The sequence below is a fragment of the Phocoena sinus genome, chromosome 19, assembly GCF_008692025.1.
Source record: "Phocoena sinus isolate mPhoSin1 chromosome 19, mPhoSin1.pri, whole genome shotgun sequence".
NCBI lineage: Eukaryota > Metazoa > Chordata > Mammalia > Artiodactyla > Phocoenidae > Phocoena > Phocoena sinus.
The window spans coordinates 45,735,388-45,754,871 of record NC_045781.1 but is presented as its reverse complement, the minus strand read 5'-3'; the positions used below and the strand labels follow the sequence as shown (position 1 = coordinate 45,754,871).

General features: G+C 40.5%; 1 pseudogene; it reads right to left on the bottom strand.

The window, feature by feature from the left end:
* Positions 1–1,321: 1,321 nt before the first annotated feature.
* On the bottom strand, positions 1,322–11,549 carry LOC116744756 (annotated as a pseudogene).
* Positions 11,550–19,484: the final 7,935 nt, after the last annotated feature.

The window sequence follows — 19,484 nt, the reverse complement described above, 5'->3', positions numbered from 1 at the left end:
GTAAGTTCAATAATGACAGCCTTACATGTGAAGTCTTTCATGTCCAATAATGACCCTTCTCTGGGAACTCCAACTTCTTGGACTGCCAGACTTGGTTGTGGCTATTGTTTTTCAAGATTCCTGTGTACCTGGGGATGGGCAGATGAGCACAGGGAAATTAAAATGCCACAAAGCTCATTGTTTTTACTGAGATTCAGCTCTTTTCCTTGAATAATCATTCCCTAGATGGCTGCCAGTCTTTGGTTAATTTCTAGCATTTTGAGAAAGTTGATTTTGACAGTTTTTGCTAGTGTTCTCATTGCTTTTATGGAGGAAAGTGTTTTCAGAGCTTTTTACTCTGAGATTTTCAATGATGTCCATTGTCCTTTTGTGAGCAGTAACCTAAATTTGTAAGGTAGTGTTATGAGAACTGGAAGAAATTCCTTGCCTGTAGAACAGGAGGACAAGAGCTCAATTAAATGACCAGGGAAAGTAATATATGCACATCATGTCACATCATGTCAGTTTATAATATATTTTATAGGTGCTGGATCTAGATGAGTCAAATTTTACTCGGTGAAGAGTGAGTAGTTAAATCTCATCACCATATAACATGTAATGGTTTGTATCCTTTAAAATGAAATGAGGAATTACTATTTTTTTTTGCAGGGGGGTCACAACATAAAATGTATTTCCTTTTGCAAGTCAGGGTGAAAAATGTTTAAAAGACACTATTCTAGGACAGTATTTTCCAAACTTCCCTTTAGCCTGGAATCATAAGAATCTAACTTGGGGGCCTAAAATATGTAAGGTAGAAGCTGAAGACTCTGGTCCCATGTGATCCTCTCCTAACACCCCCTCCCCAGGGGTCACGGGCCCCAGGCCTGGGAGTCTGCAAGGTCAGGGTTCACAGTCAAATTACAGCACAGGTGCACCAACAGGGGTGCAGAGGGACAGCCTGTGCAAGAGTTGAGTGTTCATGTTTTGGATAAATCATTTTTTGGTTAAATTAAGGTGCTCTTTAAGGCAGGCCCCAAACACTTCTGCCTGGCACAGCTAGACAGGCCAGCCCAGCACCCCCGCCAGCAGCCACTTCATGGCCTGATGTGTGTACTATTCCACAGTGACACCAGCACTTGTGGCCTCAGCTATGAGCTCTCACCTCCAAAACCTTGTTCCCAGCGAGAATTCAGCAGTGTCAGAACAGTCTCAGGGTTTGGGACAGAAGCAACAAACGCGGAGAGTCCCAAAGGCTTGCTCCCAAGATTTGTCTACAGTGCAGACAAATCGGCTTTATTTAAGGGACTGAGCCTTGTTTCAGATGACGTTCGGACTTTACCTTCTAGAAGTAAGCCTTTTGTCTCCAATCAATTAGGTAGATGTTTGGAATTAAGTTGTTTTTCTTGAAATGAGCAAATAATTTTGTTGTTTATTTTTTTAATTTTTTTTTTTGCGGTACGCGGGCCTCACTGTTGTGGCCTCTCTCGTTGCAGAGCACAGGCTCTGGACGCGCAGGCTTAGCAGCCATGGCTCACGGGCCCAGCCGCTCCGCGGCATGTGGGATCTTCCCAGACCGGGGCACAAACCCGTGTCCCCTGCATCGGCAGGCGGACTCTCAACCACTAAGTCACCAGGGAAGCCCATGAGCAAATAATTTTGGCAAATTTTCTTCAACAAATACCTCAAACGCAGCAGAATAAGTCAACATAAGGCCGTGGTCCACTTGGAAAAAAGCCATTTGACAGGGTTTATTCAAAAGATTGGAAAAAGCAATGAAGGCATCTACGGTAAGTTCAAGATCAACACGGCTGCTATGAAGGCCATTCCCTGAACATAACCCACATCCAGTCGGTAACAAGTGTAAGCTTCCAAAATGCTGTGCAACATGTTGTGATACGGGCCACCTTGCTGGAAAATGCAGAGATTAGGGAATGTTCTGGAAATGTCTAGTTTAATAAACTCCAGACTGGCTTCTCTGTCTGCTGCTGAAAAACCAGCATCTTCATTCTCTACTTCAGAGCCTCCTGTACTAAAGGACCACCCCTGCTCCTTGGCTTGGGCAAGACAGATGTCAGAGAGCTCCTGGGTGATGTTTAACTCATTGCCAATGGCTAAGCTCCAGACTTTGCCTCTCACACTGGGAGGGATTCCCTGCCACCATAAATCTCTAACTTTTCCTAGAGTACCGCATTGTTTCCCGGGTTAGGCAAAATCTCATTATTCCAAGTGAGGACGGCATTTCCAATACTTTCTTCTAATCTGCATCTTTCTTCCAGCTGCTTTTTCCTTCTCTGGGCTTCTTTCAACTCTCATTTTTTGGCCAGAACCACTATTTCTTCATACTGTTGCCTGTGTTACTGAGCTTCTTCAGCTGGCTTTGCTGAGAGATTTGCTGGTCTGTCTTCCAGGATGAGTGTGGTGGTGGAGAGAGGCTCAAAGTCAATATTCTTCCTCACATTCTGCTTTGGTGAGGGTGGCCTGCTAGGTCGTCCAGGCTTGTTTTCATATTCCAAGAATGCCGAGGGGCTCAGAGGCGTGCGGCCGGCGGCTCCAGTCCCGAGTCAGCGAGCGAGTGGGGCTCCATGGCGGGACCTTGGGCTTGGCTCTGGTGGCCGGGTGGGGCGAGGAATTACTATTTAAATCATAATCTAATATTCTCTTCCACCTGAAACTTTTTGTCATCTGAAATATGTCTTGATAGAAAAGGTATGTATCTTGTTTCTTTCTTTTCCCTGAATATGAATAGTGTTATATTTAAGATTACAATCAGGTTTTCATCTGAATTTCCTGAATGTATAGCAGGGACTTCTGATTCTTTATTACTAGATATTTTTTTTCTCCCTAGTTGTTGCTGCTTATGGAGTATTATGGGGAGAGAAGAGGGGAGGATTGATTTGTGAAAGATAGGTTGTCTTGGCTAGACAAGTCATGTGTAGGTCAAGTTGTTTGAGGGTGACCTGCTAATGTTGTAGAAAGATTTCATTGTAGTTTTATATTTTATTGAATTTAATTATACACACAGGGCAAATGAAAGGTGTAATGCAGTTGGTTTTGTGGTGTTTCATTCAATGTGATGGACATTTTGTAAGTACACTGAAAATACTGGGGAGAGGATTTTAAATCTGTCTACTTTTGATCATCTATGAATTTTACACAGAACTACAGTATAGTTAATCGTTTAAAATTCTAGATTTGTTTTGCTCTATTGAATTTGATTGAGTTATATTTGAGATTTAAAAGTTAGAATGGAGCTTCCCTGGTGGCGCAGTGGTTAAGAATCCGCCTGCAAATGCAGGGGACACGGGTTCTAGTCCTGGCCCGGTAAGATCCTATATGCCACAGAGCGTGTATATATATATATATATATATATATATATATATATATATAATCTCCAGATCAAGATATAAAACATTTTCAGAGATTTCCCTGGCATTCCAGTGGTTAAGAATCCATGCTTCCAATGCAGGGGGCGTGCCCTGGTTGGGAAACTAAGATCCCACATGCCACCATATTTGCAAATGAAGCAACTGACAAGGGCTTAATTTCCAAAATATACAAACAGCTCATACAGCTCAATAACAAAAAAACAAACAACCCAATCGAAAAATGGGCAGAAGACCTAAACAGACATTTCTCCAAAGAATACATACAGATGGCCAACAGGCATATGAAAAATGAGCAACATTGCTAATTATTAGAAAATGCAAATCAGAACTACAGTGAGGAGTCTATCACCTCACACCTGCCAGAATGGCCATCATCAAAAAATCTACAAAGAATGAATGCTGGAGAGGGTGTAGGGAAAAGGGAACCCTCCTGCACTGTTGGTGGGAATGTAAATTGGTGAAGCCACTATGGAGAACAGTATGGAAGTTCCTTGAAAAACTAAAAATAGAGCTACCATATGATCCAGCAATCCCACTCCTGGGGCTTATATCCGGAGAAAACCATACTTAGAAAAGATACATGCACCGCAGTATTCATTGCAGTACTATTTACAATAGCCAATACATGGAAGCAACCTAAGTATCCATCAACAGATGAATGGATAAGGAAGATGTGGTATATATGTACAATGGAATATTACTCAGCCATAAAAACACGAAATAATGCCATTTACAGCAACATGGATGGATGTAAAGATATCACACTAGCGTGAAGTGAGTCAGAGACAAATAGCATATGATATCACTTATATGTGGAATCTTAAAAAGTGATACAAATGAGCTTATTTTCAAAAAAGAAACAGACTCACAGACAGAAAACAAACTTATGGTTATCAAGTGGGAAAGCGGGAAGAGGGATAAATTAGGAGTTCGGGATTAACAGATACATGCTGCTATATATAAAACAGATAAACAAGGACCTACTGTAGAGTAAGGGAACTATATTCAATGTCTTATAACAACCTATAATGGAAAAGAATCTGAAAAAGAATATATATATATATAAAGTATATATATGTAAAGAATATATATATATAGAATATATATATATATAACTGAATCACTTTGCTGTGAAACTAACACAATATTGTATATCGACTATACTTCAATTTAAAAAAGACCTGTAGTGGGCTTCCCTGGTCGCACAGTGGTTGAGAGTCCGCCTGCTGATGCGGGAAACACGAGTTTGTGCCCCGGTCCGGGAGGATCCCACATGCTGCGGAGCGGCTGGGCCCGTGAGCCATGGCCGCTGAGCCTGCGCGTCCGGAGCCTGTGCTCCGCAACGAGAGAGACCACAGCAGTGAGAGGTCCGCGTACCGCAAAAAAAAAAAAAAAAAGACCTGTAGTACCAAGAAACCAAGAAAAAAATTTTTTTCAGCTACTGTATATTTACTTCATATAAATGTCTTGTGAACATTTTACATCATGAGTTTAAATTTTCTGTTCTGTGGATTTATTTTTACACTTTAAAAATTATTTTAAACATATTAAACATGGTTACTATATAATCTGTGTTTGATAATTCCAAAAAATGAACTCGTAGGTTTGTTTTTGCTAGTTTCTTCCATAATGCATAGTTTCTTCCACCAGATAACATTTGTGTTCATTGCAATCTGGCTTTTTTCATTGTGACTAGTCGCATCCGACTAAAAAAAAATTTTTTTTTATTGGAGTATAATTGCTTTACAATGTTGTGTTAGTTTCTGCTGTACAATGCAGTGAATCAGCTATATGTATACCTATATTCCCTCCCTCTTTGACCTCCCTCTTCCCACCCCATCCCACCCAACTAGGTCATCAGAGAGCACCGGGCTGCGCTTCCTGTGCTTTATAGCTTGTTCCCACTAGCTATCTATTTTACGCATGGTAGTGTATATATGCCCATCCTAATCTCCCAATTCAACTGACCATCCCCTTCCCACCCCGTTTCCACATGTCCGTTCTCTATGTCTACGTCTACCTCTCTATTCCTGCCCTGCAAATAGGTTCATCTGTACCATTTTTCTAGGTTCCACATACATGCGTTAATATATGATATTTGTTTTTCACTTTCTGGCTTACTTCACTCTGTATGACAGACTCTAGGTCCATCAACATCTCTACAAATGACCCAATTTCGTTCCTTTTTATTATGGCTGAGTAATATTCCATTGTATGTATGTACCACATCTTCTTTATCCATTCATCTGTCGATGGGCATTCAGGTTGTTTCCATCTCCAGGCTATTGTAAATAGAGCTGCAATGAACATTTTGGTACATGACTCTTTGAATTACAGTTTTCTCAGGGTATATGCCCAGCAGTGGGATTGCTGGGTCATATGGTAGTTCTATTTTTAGTTTTTTAAGGAACCTCCAATACTGTTCTCCATAGTGGCTGTATCAATTTACATTCCCACCAGTACTGCAGGAGGGTTCCCTTTACTCCACACCCTCTCCAGCATTTATTGTTTGTAGATTTTTTGATGATGGCCATTCTGACTGGTGTGAGGTGATACCTTATTGCAGTTTTGATTTGCATTTCTCTAATAGTGATGTTGAGCATCTTTTCATGTGCCTCTTGGCCATCTGTATCTCTTCTTTGGTGAAATGTCTATTTAGGGCTTACACCCAGTTTTTAATTGGGTTGTTTGTTTTCTTGATATTGAGCTGCATGAACTGTTTGTATATTTTGGAGATTAATTCGTTGTCTGTAGCTTCGTTTGCAAATAGTTTCTCCCATTCTGAGGGTTGTCTTTTCGTCTTCTTTATGGTTTCCTTTGCTGTGCAGAAACTTTTAAGTTTTATTGGGTCCCACTTGTTTACTTTGTTTTTATTTTCATTACTCTAGGAGGTGGTCAAAAAAGATCTTGCTGTAATTTATGTCAAAGAGTGTTCTTCCTGTGTTTTCCTCTAAGTTTTATAGTGTTTGGTCTTACATTTAGGTCTTTAATCCATTTTGAGTTTATTTCTGTGTGTGGTATTAGGGAGTGTTCTAATTTCATTCTTTTACATGTAGCTGTCCAGTTTTTCCAGAAACACCTATTGAAGAGACTGTCCTTTCTCCATTGTATGTTCTTGCCTCCTTTGCCATAAATGAGGTGACGATAGGTGCATGGGTTTATCTCTGGGCTTTCTCTTGTACCATTGATCTATATTTCCGTTTTTTAAAAAAATAATTTTATTTATTATTTTTGACTGTGTTGGGTCTTTGTTGCTGTGTGTGGGTTTCTCTAGTTGTGGCGAGCGGGGCTACCCTTCATTGCGGTGTGCAGGCTTCTCATTGTGGTGGCTTCTCTTGTTGCAGAGCACAGGTTTTAGGCATGTGGGCTTCAGTAGTTGCAGCATGTGGGCTCAGTAGTTGCGACACGCGGGCTGAGAGTTCATGGGCTTCAGTAGTTGTGGCGCACAGGCTCAGTAGTAGAGACTGGTTCACAGTCTCTAGAGTGCAGGCTCAGTAGCTGTGGCGCATAGGCTTAGTTGCTCTGCGGCATGGGGGATCTTCCTGGACTAGGGATCAAACCCGTGTCCCCTGCATTGGCAGGCGGATTCTTACCCACTGCACCACCAGGGAAGTTCCATATATTTCTCTTTTTGTGCCAGTACCATACTGTCTTGATTACTGTAGCTTTGTAGTATAGTCTGAAGTCTGGGCGCCTGATTCCTCCAGCTCCATTTTTCTTTCTCAAGATTGCTTTGGCTATTCAGGTCTTTTTTGTTTCCATACAAATTGTAAAAATTTTTGTTCTAATTCTGTGAAGAATGCCATTGGTAATTTGATAGGGATTGCAGTGACCTTGTAGATTGCTTTGGGTAGTATAGTCATTTTCACAATATTGATTTTTCCAATCCAAGAACATGGTCTGTTTCTCCATCTGTTTGTGTCACCTTTGATTTCTTTCTTCAGTGTTTTATAGTTTCTGAGTACAGGTCTTTTGCATCCTTAGGTAGGTTTATTCCTAGGTATTTTATTCTTTTTGTTACAATGGTAAATGGGATTGTTTCCTTAATTTCTTTTAGCGTATAGGAATGCAAGAGATTTCTGCGCGTTAATTTTGCGCCCTGCAACCTTACCAAATTCATTGATTTGTTCTCATCGTTTTCTGGTGGCATCTTTAGGATTTCCTAGGTATAATATCATGCCATCAGCAAACAGTGACAGTTTTACTTCTTCTTTTCCAATTTGTATTCCTTTTATTTCTTTTTTTTCTCTAATTGCCATGGCTAGGACTTCCTAAACTGTTGAATAAGAGTGGCAAGAGTGGACATCCTTGTCTTGTTCCTGATCTTAGAGACTTCCTCTAAGATTTCCTTTCAGTTTTTCACCATTGAGAATGAAGTTTGCTGTGGGTTTGTCATCTATGGCCTTCATTATGTTGAGGTAGGTTCCCGATGTGCCCATGTTCTGGAGAGTTTTTATCATAAATGGGGGTTGAATTTTGTCAAAAGCTTTTTCCGCATCTATTGAGGTCATATGTTTTTTATTCTTTAATTTGTTAATGTGGTGTATCACATTGATTGATTTGCATATATTGAAGAATCCTTGCATTCCTGGGATAAATCCCACTTGATCTGTGGTGTATAATCCTTTTAATATGTTGTTGGATTCTGTTTGCTAGTATTTTGTTGAGGATTTTTGCGTGTATGTTCATCAGTGATATTGGTCTGTTATTTTCTTTTTTTGTGATACCTTTGTGTGGTTTTGGTATCAGTGTGATGGTGGCCTCGTAGAACGAATTTGGGAGTGTTCCGCCCTCTGCAATGTTTTCTAAGAGTTTGAGAAGGATAGGTGTTAGCTCTTCTCTAATGTTTGATAGAATTCGCCTGTGAAGCCATCTGCCTGGACTTTGTTGGAAGATTTTTAATTACAGTTTCAATTTCATTGCTTGCTATATGTCTGTTTATATATTCTAATTTTTCCTGGTTCAGTCTTGGAAAATTGTACCTTTCCAAGAATTTGTCAGTATCTTTGAGGTTGTCCATTTTATTGGCATGTAGTTGTTTGTAGCGGTCTCTTACAGTTCTTTGTATTTCTGTGGTGTCAGTTGTGATTTCCCCTTTTTCATTTCTAATTTTATTGGTTTATGTCCTCTCCTTTTTTTTCTTGATGAGTCTGGCTAAAGGTTTATCAATTTTGTTTATCTTTTCAAAGAACCAGCTTTCAGTTTTATTGATCTTTGCTATTGTTTCTTTCATTTCTTTTTCATTTATTTCTGCTCTGATCTTTATGAGTTCTTTCTTTCTACTGACTTTGGGTTTTCTTTGTTCTTCTTTTTCTAGTTGCTTTAGGTGTAAGCTTAGATTGTTTGAGATTTTTCTTATTTCTTGAGGTGAGAATGAATTGCTATAAACTTCCCTCTTAAAACTGCTTTTTCTGCATACCATAGGTTTTGGGTCATCGTGTTTTCATTGTCATTTGTTTCTGTGTATTTTTTTTTTTGTTTATTTCTTCTTTGGTTTCTTCAGTGATCTCTTGGTTACTTAGTAGTGCACTGTTTAGCCTCCACGTATTTGTGTTTTTTACAGGTTTTTTTCCCTTTAATTTATTTCTAATCTCATAGCATTGTGGTTAGAAAAGATGCTTGATATGATTTCAGTTTTCTTAAATTTACTGAGGCTTGATTTGTGACCCAAGATGTGATCTATCCTGGAGAATGTTCTCTGTGCACTTGAGAAGAAAGCGTATTCTCCCACTTTCGGGTGGATGTCCTATAAATATCAGTTAAGTCTGTCCAGTCTGTTGTGTCATTTAAAGCTTGTGTTTCCTTATTTTCTGTTTGGATGATCTGTCCATTGGTGTAAGTGGGGTGTTAAAGTCCCGTACTATTATTGTGTTACTGTCGATTTCTCCTTTTATGATTGTTAGCATTTGCCTTATATGTTGTGGTACTCCTATGTTGGGTGCATAAATATTTATAATTGTTATATCTTCTTCTTGGATTGATCCCGTGTCATTATGTAGTGTCGTTCCTTATCTCTTGTAACTGTCTTTATTTTAAAGTGTATTTTATCTGATACGAGTATTACTACTCCAGCTTTCCTTTGATTTCCATTTGTGTGGAATATCTTTTTCCATCCCCTCACTTTCAGTCTGTATGTGTCCCTAGGTCTGAAGTGCATCTGTTGTAGACAGCATATATATGGGTCTTGTTTTTGTATCCATTCAGCCAGTCTGTGTCTTTTGGTTGGGGCATTTAATCCATTTACATTCAAGGTTATTATTACAACATTTTTTTTTTTTTTTTTTTTTTTTTTTTTTGCGGTACGCGGGCCTCTCACTGCTGTGGCCTCTCCCATTACAGAGCACAAGCTCCGGACACACAGGCTCAGCGAGCCCGCTCCGCGGCACGTGGGATCCTCGCGGACCAGGTCACGAACCCGTGTCCCCTGCATCGGCAGGTGGACTCTCAACCACTGCACCACCAGGGAAGCCCTCAAGGTTATTATTGATATGTATGTTCCTATCACCATTTTCTTAATTGTTTTGGGTTTGTTTTTGTGGGTCTTTTTCTTCTCTTGTGTTTCCCACCTAGAGAAGTTCCTTTAGCATTTGTTGTAAATATGGTTTGGTGGTGCTGAATTCTCTTAGCTTTTGCTTGTCTGTAAAGCTTTTGATTTCTCAGTTGAATCTGAATGAGATCCTTGCTGGGTAGAGTAATCTTGGTTGTAGGTTTTTCTCCATCACTTTAAATATATCCTGACACTCCCTTCTGGCTTGCAGAGTTTCTGCTGAAAAATCAGCTGATAACCTTATGGGGATTCCCTTGTATGTTATTTGTTGCTTTTCCCTTGCTGCTTTTAATATTTTTTCTTTGAATTGAATTTTTGTTAGTTTGATTAATATGTGTCTCGGTGTGTTTCTCCTTGGGTTTATCCTGTATGGGACTCTGCACTTCCTGGACTTTAGATGGCTATTTCCTTTCCCATGTTAGGAAAGTTTTCGACTATACTTTCTTTAAATATTTTCTCAGACTCTTTATCTTCTTCTTTTGGGACCCCTATAATTCAACTGTTGGTGTCTTTAATGTTGTCCCAGAGGTCTCTGAGACTGTCCTCATTTCTTTTCATTCTTTTTTCTGTATTCTGTCGTGCAGCAGTTATTTCCACCATTCTGTCCTCCAGCTCACTACTTGTTCTTCTGCCTCAGTTATTCTGTTACTGATTCCTTCTAGTGTATTTTTCATTTCATTTATTGTGTTGTTCATCTCTGTCTGTTTGTTCTTTAGTTCTTCTAGATCTTTGTTAAGCACTCCTTGTATTTTCTCAATCCATGCTGCAATTCTATTTCCAAGATTCTGGATCATCTTTACTGTCATTACTCTGAATTCTTTTTCAGGTAGCTCGCCTATTTCCTCTTCATTTATTTGGTCCTGGAGGTTTTTACCTTGCCTTTTCATCTGTGACATATTTTTTTGTCATCTCGTTTTCTTTTTGATGGGTGGGATTGTGTTCCTGTCTTACTGGCTGTTTGGCCTGAGCCTTCCAGCACTGGAATTTGTAGGCTGTTAGGTAGAGCCACGTCTTGGTGCCAAGGTGAGGACCTCCAGGAGACCTCACTCCGATGAATATTTCTTGGGGTCCGTGGTTCTCTGTTAGTCCAGTGGTTCTGACTCAGAGTTCCCACCACAGGAGCGTAGGCCTGAACACCAGCTCTTGAACCAAGATCCTGCAAGCTCTGTAGGGGGGAAGAAAAAAGAGCAGAACAATAATAAAGAGTAAAAACTAAGATTAGAAAACTAATAGATATGTTAGAAAAAATAAAAATATAAATGAAACAACCTTTTACCAAAAGGTAAAATAGAATCACAATAGCAAAAAAAAAAAAAGAAAAAGCCAGAAAAGGCCTTGGCTGTGGGGGATGGGGCTTAGGCAGGGGTGGGATTTAGGTAGGAGGCAGCCCTATTATTAGGATCCAGAGGGCCAGAAAAGGCCCCAGGGGTGGGGCTGGTGTGGGGGCGGGGCTTAGGCTCAGTGTCTCACGCAGGCAACCCACCCAGGAGAGGCCCAGGAGTGCCTGTGGCCCAGGAGGGTGGAGCACCAGGTCTGGGACCCCAGCAGGCTCCCTGGGCCCGAGTGGACAGGGGAAACTAGTCTCCCCTGATCCTCCGATCCCGGAGGGCCCCTCCACCTCACCTTTTCTATTCATCCCCCCTCCCCACCCATGCCCCTATGACCCATGGGGCTGTAGGGGGCCCTGGAGGGCGAAGGAAGGGATCTCAGCAGGCTTTCCAGGACCCGAGTGTGCCGTGTGTGGGTGTGTGTGTGTGTGTGTGTGTGTGGAAATGCCCACTGTGCCTCCCCTGATCCTCTGATCCCAGAGGGCCCCTTTACCTCAACCTCTCCTCTTCTTCCCACCCCTCCCTCCTACGCCCCAAGGACCAGTGCAGCTGGAGGGGCATTGGAGGGGGAGGACCCAGCCTGGGAGCCCAGCAGGCTTCCTGGGGCCGATTGGGCAGGGGAAACGCTAGCTACACTGCCCTCTGATCCTCCAAGCCCCCAAGGGTCCCTTCAGATGTGGGAACCCCTCCCCTCTCCCAGCCACCCCTCAGGGGCACCGGTCCTGTCTGGCCTCCACTTCTCCTCCCCCCTCAGTCCCCCCATGTACTACTGGGTAGCTTGGGGATTCCTCCCATCTCCTCAGGCGTGGAGGACCTCCATCAGTGTCCCATAGGTGCCCTAGTTGTGGGGAGATGCAAACTCCGCATCCTCCCACTCTGCCATTTTGACTCCGCCCTTCCAGTCACATATAACTTTATATTTATTTATTTATTTGGACCCATTTGGGTGATGTGAATTTGGCGTGTATATTTATTTGACTGCTAGGTTATGTTTACAACTTGTGTTTTATGTTTTCTTCTGTTTTGTTCATCGCCAAGATGGATTTCCTTACAGTCCCTTAAGCCCAGACTCCTGGGTTACCATTACATTGTGGGCCTAACTCATTGAGTTCCCAGCTTCATGGGAGGAGAGCCTCTTGTTAGACTCTTAGATGGTGTTTGTGTTTGTTTTCTATCCTTCATTCCAAACCAGATCTGTACATTTTAACTTTGGTCAGAATGGTTGACCAATATACTTAGGGCAAAAGCAGGTTTAGCACTACACTTACCTTCTCTGATTTCCCAGTTTCCTTTAGATTTTATATTAATAATTTCTTACTATTTTTATCAACTGGGATGCTTTTAAGATGTTTTTGTATATTACCTTGCATTTTTACTTGTTTTCAGTGATGGAGTTGGTTCAGATGCTCTGTTTATCTGCTTTGCCTGAAACAATATTCTGTTTGATAATAAAATTTGGAAAGCCATTCATAGGAACTTTCTCCTCTTAACATTTTCCTCCCACTACACACCCACATACCCACACCCAAACTCACACCTTTAAAAGGAGTTAGATTCTTGTGCTTAAAAAAAAAAAAAATCTTTTGATGTTCCTACTACCTGGTTTCTTTTATAAATTTATTCATTTATTTATTTTTGGCTGAGTTGGGTCTTTGTTGCTGTGTGCAGGCTTTCTCTAGTTTCAGCGAGTGGGGGCTACTCTTTGTTGCGGTACATGGGCTTCTTATTGCGGTGGCTTCTCTTGTTTCAGAGGACGGGCTCTAGGCACGTGGGCTTCAGTAGCTGTGGCTCAAAGCGTCTAGAGCGCAGGCTCAGTAGTTGTGGCGGAGCGGACGGGCTTAGGTGCTCCGCGGCATGTGGGATCTTCCCAGACCAGGGCTCAAACCTGTGTCTCCTGCATTGGCAGGCAGATTCTTAGCCACTGTGCCACCAGGGAAGCCCAGAGTCTTCTACTTTTAAAACTTAACTTTTAGGGAAAAGGTTTATGAAGTGCATTGGTGTTGTCTGTAAAGTTGAGTTTTATTTTTTGATGCAAGACTATAATTATTATTGGTAACATTCTTTAGACTCTATGAGGCCCTTAAATAGTTTGCAAAGGGTAGACATTTAGGCTGCAATCAGCGTATCTGCAATATTTGTGTAATTCTGTACTCAAGTCATATTTTCTTTAACAGTGAAAAATAAGTAAATGTTTTGCATGAAAAGCAGGAACAGTCTCCCTTTCTATTTTTGTTCCACCCTTAGCTCTATTTGCTGAATGGTTAGAAATTTGGTGAATTGATGGAAGTGTTTTATGAGTTTGTATACTCATGTGATTAATTTTTATAAGTAGTTTCGGAATTTATTTTATCTTTCTTTTTTTTGAATTTAATTTATTATACAGCAGGTTTTTATTAGTTATCCATTTTATACATATTAGTATATAGATGTCAATCCCAACCTCCCAGTTCATCACACCACCACCACCTGCCCCCACTACTTTCCCCACTTTGTGTCCATACGTTTGATCTCTATATCTGTGTCTCAATTTTTGCCCTGCAAACCAGTTCATCTGTACCATTTTTCTAGGTTCCAAATATATGCATTAATATATACTTATTTTTCTCTTTCTGACTTACTTCACTCTGTATGACAGTCTCTAGATTCATCCACATCTCAACAAATGACCCAGTTTCGTTCCTTTTTATGGCTGAGTAATATTCCATTGTATATATGTACCACATCTTCTTTATCCATTCATCTGTCAATAGACATTTAGGTTGCTTCCATGACCTGGCTCTTGTAAATACTGCTGCAGTGAACATTGGGGTGCATGACTCTTTTTGAATTACAGTTTTCTCAGGGTATATGCCCAGTATTGGGATTGCTGGGTCATATGGTAGTTCTATTTTTAGTTTATTAAGGAACCTCCGTACTGTTCTCCATAGTGGCTGTATTAATTTACATTCCCACTAACAGTGCAAGAGGGTTCCGTTTTCTGCACACCCTCTCCAGCATTTGTTGTTTGCAGATTTTCTGATGATGCTCATTCTAACTGTGTGAGGTGATACCTCATTGTAGTTTTGATTTGCATTTCTCTACTAATTAGTGATGGTGAGCTGCTTTTCATGTGCTTCTTGGCCATCTGTATGTCTTTGGAGAAATGTCTATTTAGGTCTTCTGCCCATTTTTTGATTGGGTTGTTTGTTTTTTTAATATTGAGCTGCATGAGTTGTTTATATATTTTGGAGATTAATCCTTTGTCCGTTGATTCATCTGCAAATATTTTCTCCCATTTTAAGGGTTGTCTTTTTGTCTTGTTTGTAGTTTCCTTTGCTTTGCAAAAGCTTTTAAGTTTCATTAGGTCCCATTTGGGTTTTTTTTGTTTTTTAAAAAATTTCCATTACTCTAGGAGGTGGATCAAAAAAGATTTTGCTGTGATTTATGTCAGAGTGTTCTTCCTATGTTTTCCTCTAAGAGTTTTATAGTGTCCACTCTTAAATTTAGGTCTCTAACCCATTTTGAGTTTATTTTTGTGTATAGTGTTAGGGAGTGTTCTAATTTCATTCTTTTATAGGTAGCTGTCCAGTTTCCCGAGCACCACTTATTGAAGAGACTGTCTTTTCTCCATTGTATATCCTTGCCTCCTTTGTCATAGATTAGTTGACCACAGGTGTTGGGTTTATCTCTGGGCTTTCTATCCTGTTCCATTGATCTATATTTCTGTTTTTATGCCAGTACCATACTGTCTTCATTATTGTAGCTTTGTAGTATAGTCTGAAGTCAGGAAGCCTGATTCCTACAGCTGTGTTTTTTTCCCTCAAGAATGCTTTGGCTGTTTGGGGTCTTTTGTGTCTCCAGACAAATTTTAAGATTTTTGGTTCTAGTTCGTGACAAAATGCCATTGGTAATTGCATAAGGATTGCATTGAATCTGTAGATTGCTTTGGGTAGTATAGTCATTTTCACAATATTGATTCTTCCAATCCAAGAACATGATATATCTCTCCATCTGTTTGTATCATCTGTAATTTGTTTCATCAGTGTCTTATAGTTTTCTACATACAGGTCTTTTGTCTCTGTAGGTAGGTTTATTCCTAGGTATTTTATTTTTTATGTTGCAGTGGTAAATGGGAGTGTTTCCTTAATTTCTCTTTCAGATTTTTCATCATTAGTGTATAGGAATGCAGGAGATTTCTGTGCATTAATTTTGTATCCTGCAACTTTACCAAATTCATTGGTTAGCTCTAGTAGTTTTCTGGTGGCATCTTTAGGATTCCCTGTGTATAGTATGTCATCTGCTAACAGTGACAGTTTTCCTTCTTCTTTTCTAATTTGTATTCCTTTTATTTCTTTTTCTTCTTGATTGCCATGGCTAGGGCTTCCAAAACTATGTTGAATAATAGTGGCGAGAGTGGACATCCTTGTCTTGTTCCTGATCTTAGAGGAAATGCTTTCAGTTTTTCACCATTGAGAGTGAAGTTTGCTGTGGGTTTGTCATATGTGGCCTTTATTATGTTGAGGTAGGTTCCCTGTATGCCCACTTTCTGGAGAGTTTTTATCATAAATGATTGTTGAATTTTGTCGAAAGCTTTTTCTACATCTACTGAGATGATCATATGGTTTTTCTTCTTCAATTTTTTAATATGGTGTATCACGTTGATTGATTTGAGTATATTGAAGAATCCTTACATCCCTGGGATAAATCCCCCTTCATCATGGTGTATGATCCTTTTCATGTGTTGTTGGATTCTGTTTTGGTAGTATTCTGTTGAGAATTTTTGCATCTATATTCATCAGTGATACTGGTCTGTAATTTTCTCTTTTTGTCATATCTTTGTCTGGTTTTGGTATCAAGGTGATGGTGGCCTTATAGAATGAGTTTGGTGGTGTTCCTTCCTCTGCAGTTTTTTGGAAGAGTTTGAGAAGGATGGGTGTTAGCTCTTCTCTAAATGTTTGATATAATTTACCTGTGAGTCCATCTGGTCCTGGGCTTTTGTTTGTTGAAAGATTTTTTGTTTTGTTTTGTTTTGCGGTATGCGGGCCTCTCACTGTTGTGGCCCCTCCTGTTGCGGAACACAGGCTCCGGACGCGCAGGCTCAGTGGCCATGGCTCACGTGCCTACTCGCTCTGCGGCATGTGGAATCTTCCCGGACCGGCTCACAAACCCGTGTCCCCTGCATCGGCAGGTGGACTCTCAACTACTGCGCCACCAGGGAAGCCCCTGTTGAAAGATTTTTAATCACAGTTTCAATATCAGTGCTTGTGATTGGTCTGTTTATATTTTCTATTTCTTCCTGGTTCAGTCTCAGGAGGTTGTGCTTTTCTAAGAATTTGTCCATTTCTTCCAGGTTGTCCATTTTATTGGCATATAGTTGCTTGTAGTAATCTCTTACGATTCTTTGTTTCTGCTGTGTCCGTTGTTATCCTTTTTCATTTTTAATACTGTTGATTTGAGTCTTTTTTTTCTTGATGAGTCTGGCTAATGGTTTAACAGTTTTATCTTCTTAAAGAACCAGCTTTTAGTTTTATTGATCTTAGCTCTTGTTTCCTTCATTTCTTTTTCATTTATTTCTGATCTGATCTTTATGATTTCTTTCCTTCTGCTAACTTTGGGGGTTTTTTTTGTTCTTCTTTCTCTAATAGCTTTAGGTGTAATGTTTGTTTATTTGAGATGTTTCTTGTTTCTTGAGGTAGGATTGTATTGCTTTAAACTTCCCTCTTAGAACTGCTTTTGTTGCATCCCATAGGTTTTGGGTTGTCGTGTTTTCATTCTCATATGTTTCTAGGTATTTTTTGATTTCCTCTTTGATTTCTGCAGTGATCTCTTGGTTATTTAGTAGTGTATTGTTTAGCCTCCATGTGGTTGTGTTTTTTACAGTTTTTTCCCTGTGATTGATTTCTAATCTCTTAGTGTTGTGGTCAGAAAAAATGCTTGATATAATTTCAGTTTTCTTAAATTTACTGAGGCTTGATTTGTGACCCAAGGTGTGACCTATCCGGAGAATGTTCCGTGCACACTTGAGAAGGGAGTGTAATCTGCTGTTTTTGGATGGAATGTCCTATAAATACCAATTAAATCTATCTGGTCTATTGTGTCATTTAAAACTTGTGTTTTCTTATTAATTTCTGTTTGGATGATCTGTCCATTTGTGTAAGTGAGGTGTTAAAATGCCCCCACTATTATTGTGTTAATGTCAATTTCTTCTTTTATAGCTGTTAGTAGTTGTCTTATGTATTGAGGTGCTCCTGTGTTCGGTGCATGTATATTTATATATAATTGTTACATCTTCTTCTTGGTTTGATCCCTTGATCATTATGTAGTGTTCTCCCCTGTCTCTTGTAACATTCTTTATTTTAAATCCATTTTATCTGATACGAGTATTGCTACTCCAGCTTTCTTTTGATTTCCATTTGCATGGAATATCTTTTTCCATCCCCTCACTTTCAGTCTGTATGTGTCCCTAGGTCTGAAGTGGGTCTCTTGTAGACAGCATATATATGGGTCTTGTTTTTGTATGCATTTAGGGAGCCTATGTCTTTTTGTTGGAGCCTTTAATCCATTCACGTTTAAGGTAATTATCAATATGTATGTTCCTGTTACCCTTTTCTTTATTGTAATGGGTTTGTTTTTGTAGGTCCTTTTCTTCTCTTGTGCTTCCCACTTAGGCAAGTTCCTTTAGCATTTGTTGTAGAGTTGGTGTGGTGGTGCTGAATTCTCTTAGCTTTTGCTTGTCTGTAAAAGCTTTTGACTTCTTTGTCGAATCTGAATGAGATCCTTGCTGGGTAGAGTAATCTTGGTTGTAGGTTCTTCCCTTTCATCACTTTAAATATGTCATGCTACTCCCTTCTGGCTTGTAGAGTTTCTGCTGAGAAATCAGCTGTTAACCTTATGGGAGTTCCCTTCTATGTTATTTGTCATTTTTCCCTTGCTGCTTTCAATAATTTTTCTTTGTCGTTAATTTTTGCCAGTTTGATTATTATGTGTCTAGGCGTGTTTCTCCTTGGGTTTATCCTGCCTGGGACTCTCTGCACTTCCTGGACTTGAGTGGCTATTTCCTTTCCATGTTAGGGAAATTTTTGAGTATAATCTCTTCAGATATTTTCTCGGGTCCTTTCTCTCTCTCTTCCCCTTCTGGGACTGCTGTAATGCGAATGTTGTTGCGTTTAATGTTTTCCCAGAAGTCTCTTAGGCTGTCTTCATTTCTTTTCATTCTTTTTCCTTTGTTCTGTTGCACGGCAGTGAATTCCACCATCCTGTCTTCCAGGTCACTTATCTGTTTTTCTGCCTCAGTTATTCTGCTATTGACTCCTTCTAGTGTAGTTTTCATTTCAGTTATTGTATTGTTCATCTCTGTTTGTTAATTCTCCTAGGTGTTCATTAAACATTTCTTGCATCTTCTTGATCTTTGCCTGCATTCTTTTTCCGAGGTCCTGGATCATCTTCACTATCATTATTCTGAATCCTTTTTCTGGAAGGTTGCCTGTCTCCACTTCATTTAGTTGTTTTTCTGGGGTTTTATCTTGTTCCTTTATCTGGTACATAGCCCTCTGCCTTTTCATCTTGTCTGTCTTTCTGTGAATGTGGTTTTTGTTCCACAGGCTGCAGGATTGTAGTTCTTCTTGCTTCTGTTGTCTGCCGTCTGGTGGATGAGGCTTTCTAGGAGGCTTGTGCAAGTTTCCTGGTGGGAGGGACTGGTGGTGGGTAGAGCTGGGTGTTGCTCTGGTGGGAAGAGATCAGTAAAACTTTATCCACTTGTCTGCTGATGGGTGGGGCTGGGTTCCCTTCCTGTTGATTGTTTGGCCTGAGGCGACTCAACACTGGAGCCTACCTGGGCTCTTTGGTGGGGCTAATGGCGGACTTTGGGAGGGCTCACGCCAAGGAGTACTTCCCAGAACTTCTGCTGCCAGTGTCCGTGTCCTTGTCCTCTCGGTGAGCCAAAGCCACCCCCTGACTCTGCAGGAGACCCTCCAACAGCAGCAGGTAGGTGTGGTTCAGTCTCCTATGGAGTCACTGCTCCTTCCCCTGGGTCCCAATGCCCACACTACTTTGTGTGTGTCCTCCAAGAGTGTAGTTTCCGTTTCCCCCAGGCCTGTCGAAGTTCTGCTATCAAATTCCCCTAGGCTTCAAAGTCTGATTCTCTAGGAATTCCTCCTCCCGTTGCCGGACCCCCAGGTTGGGAAGCCTGACGTGTGGCTTAGAACCTTCACTCCAGCGGGTGGACTTCTGTGGTATAAGTGTTCTCCAGTTTGTGAGTCACCCAC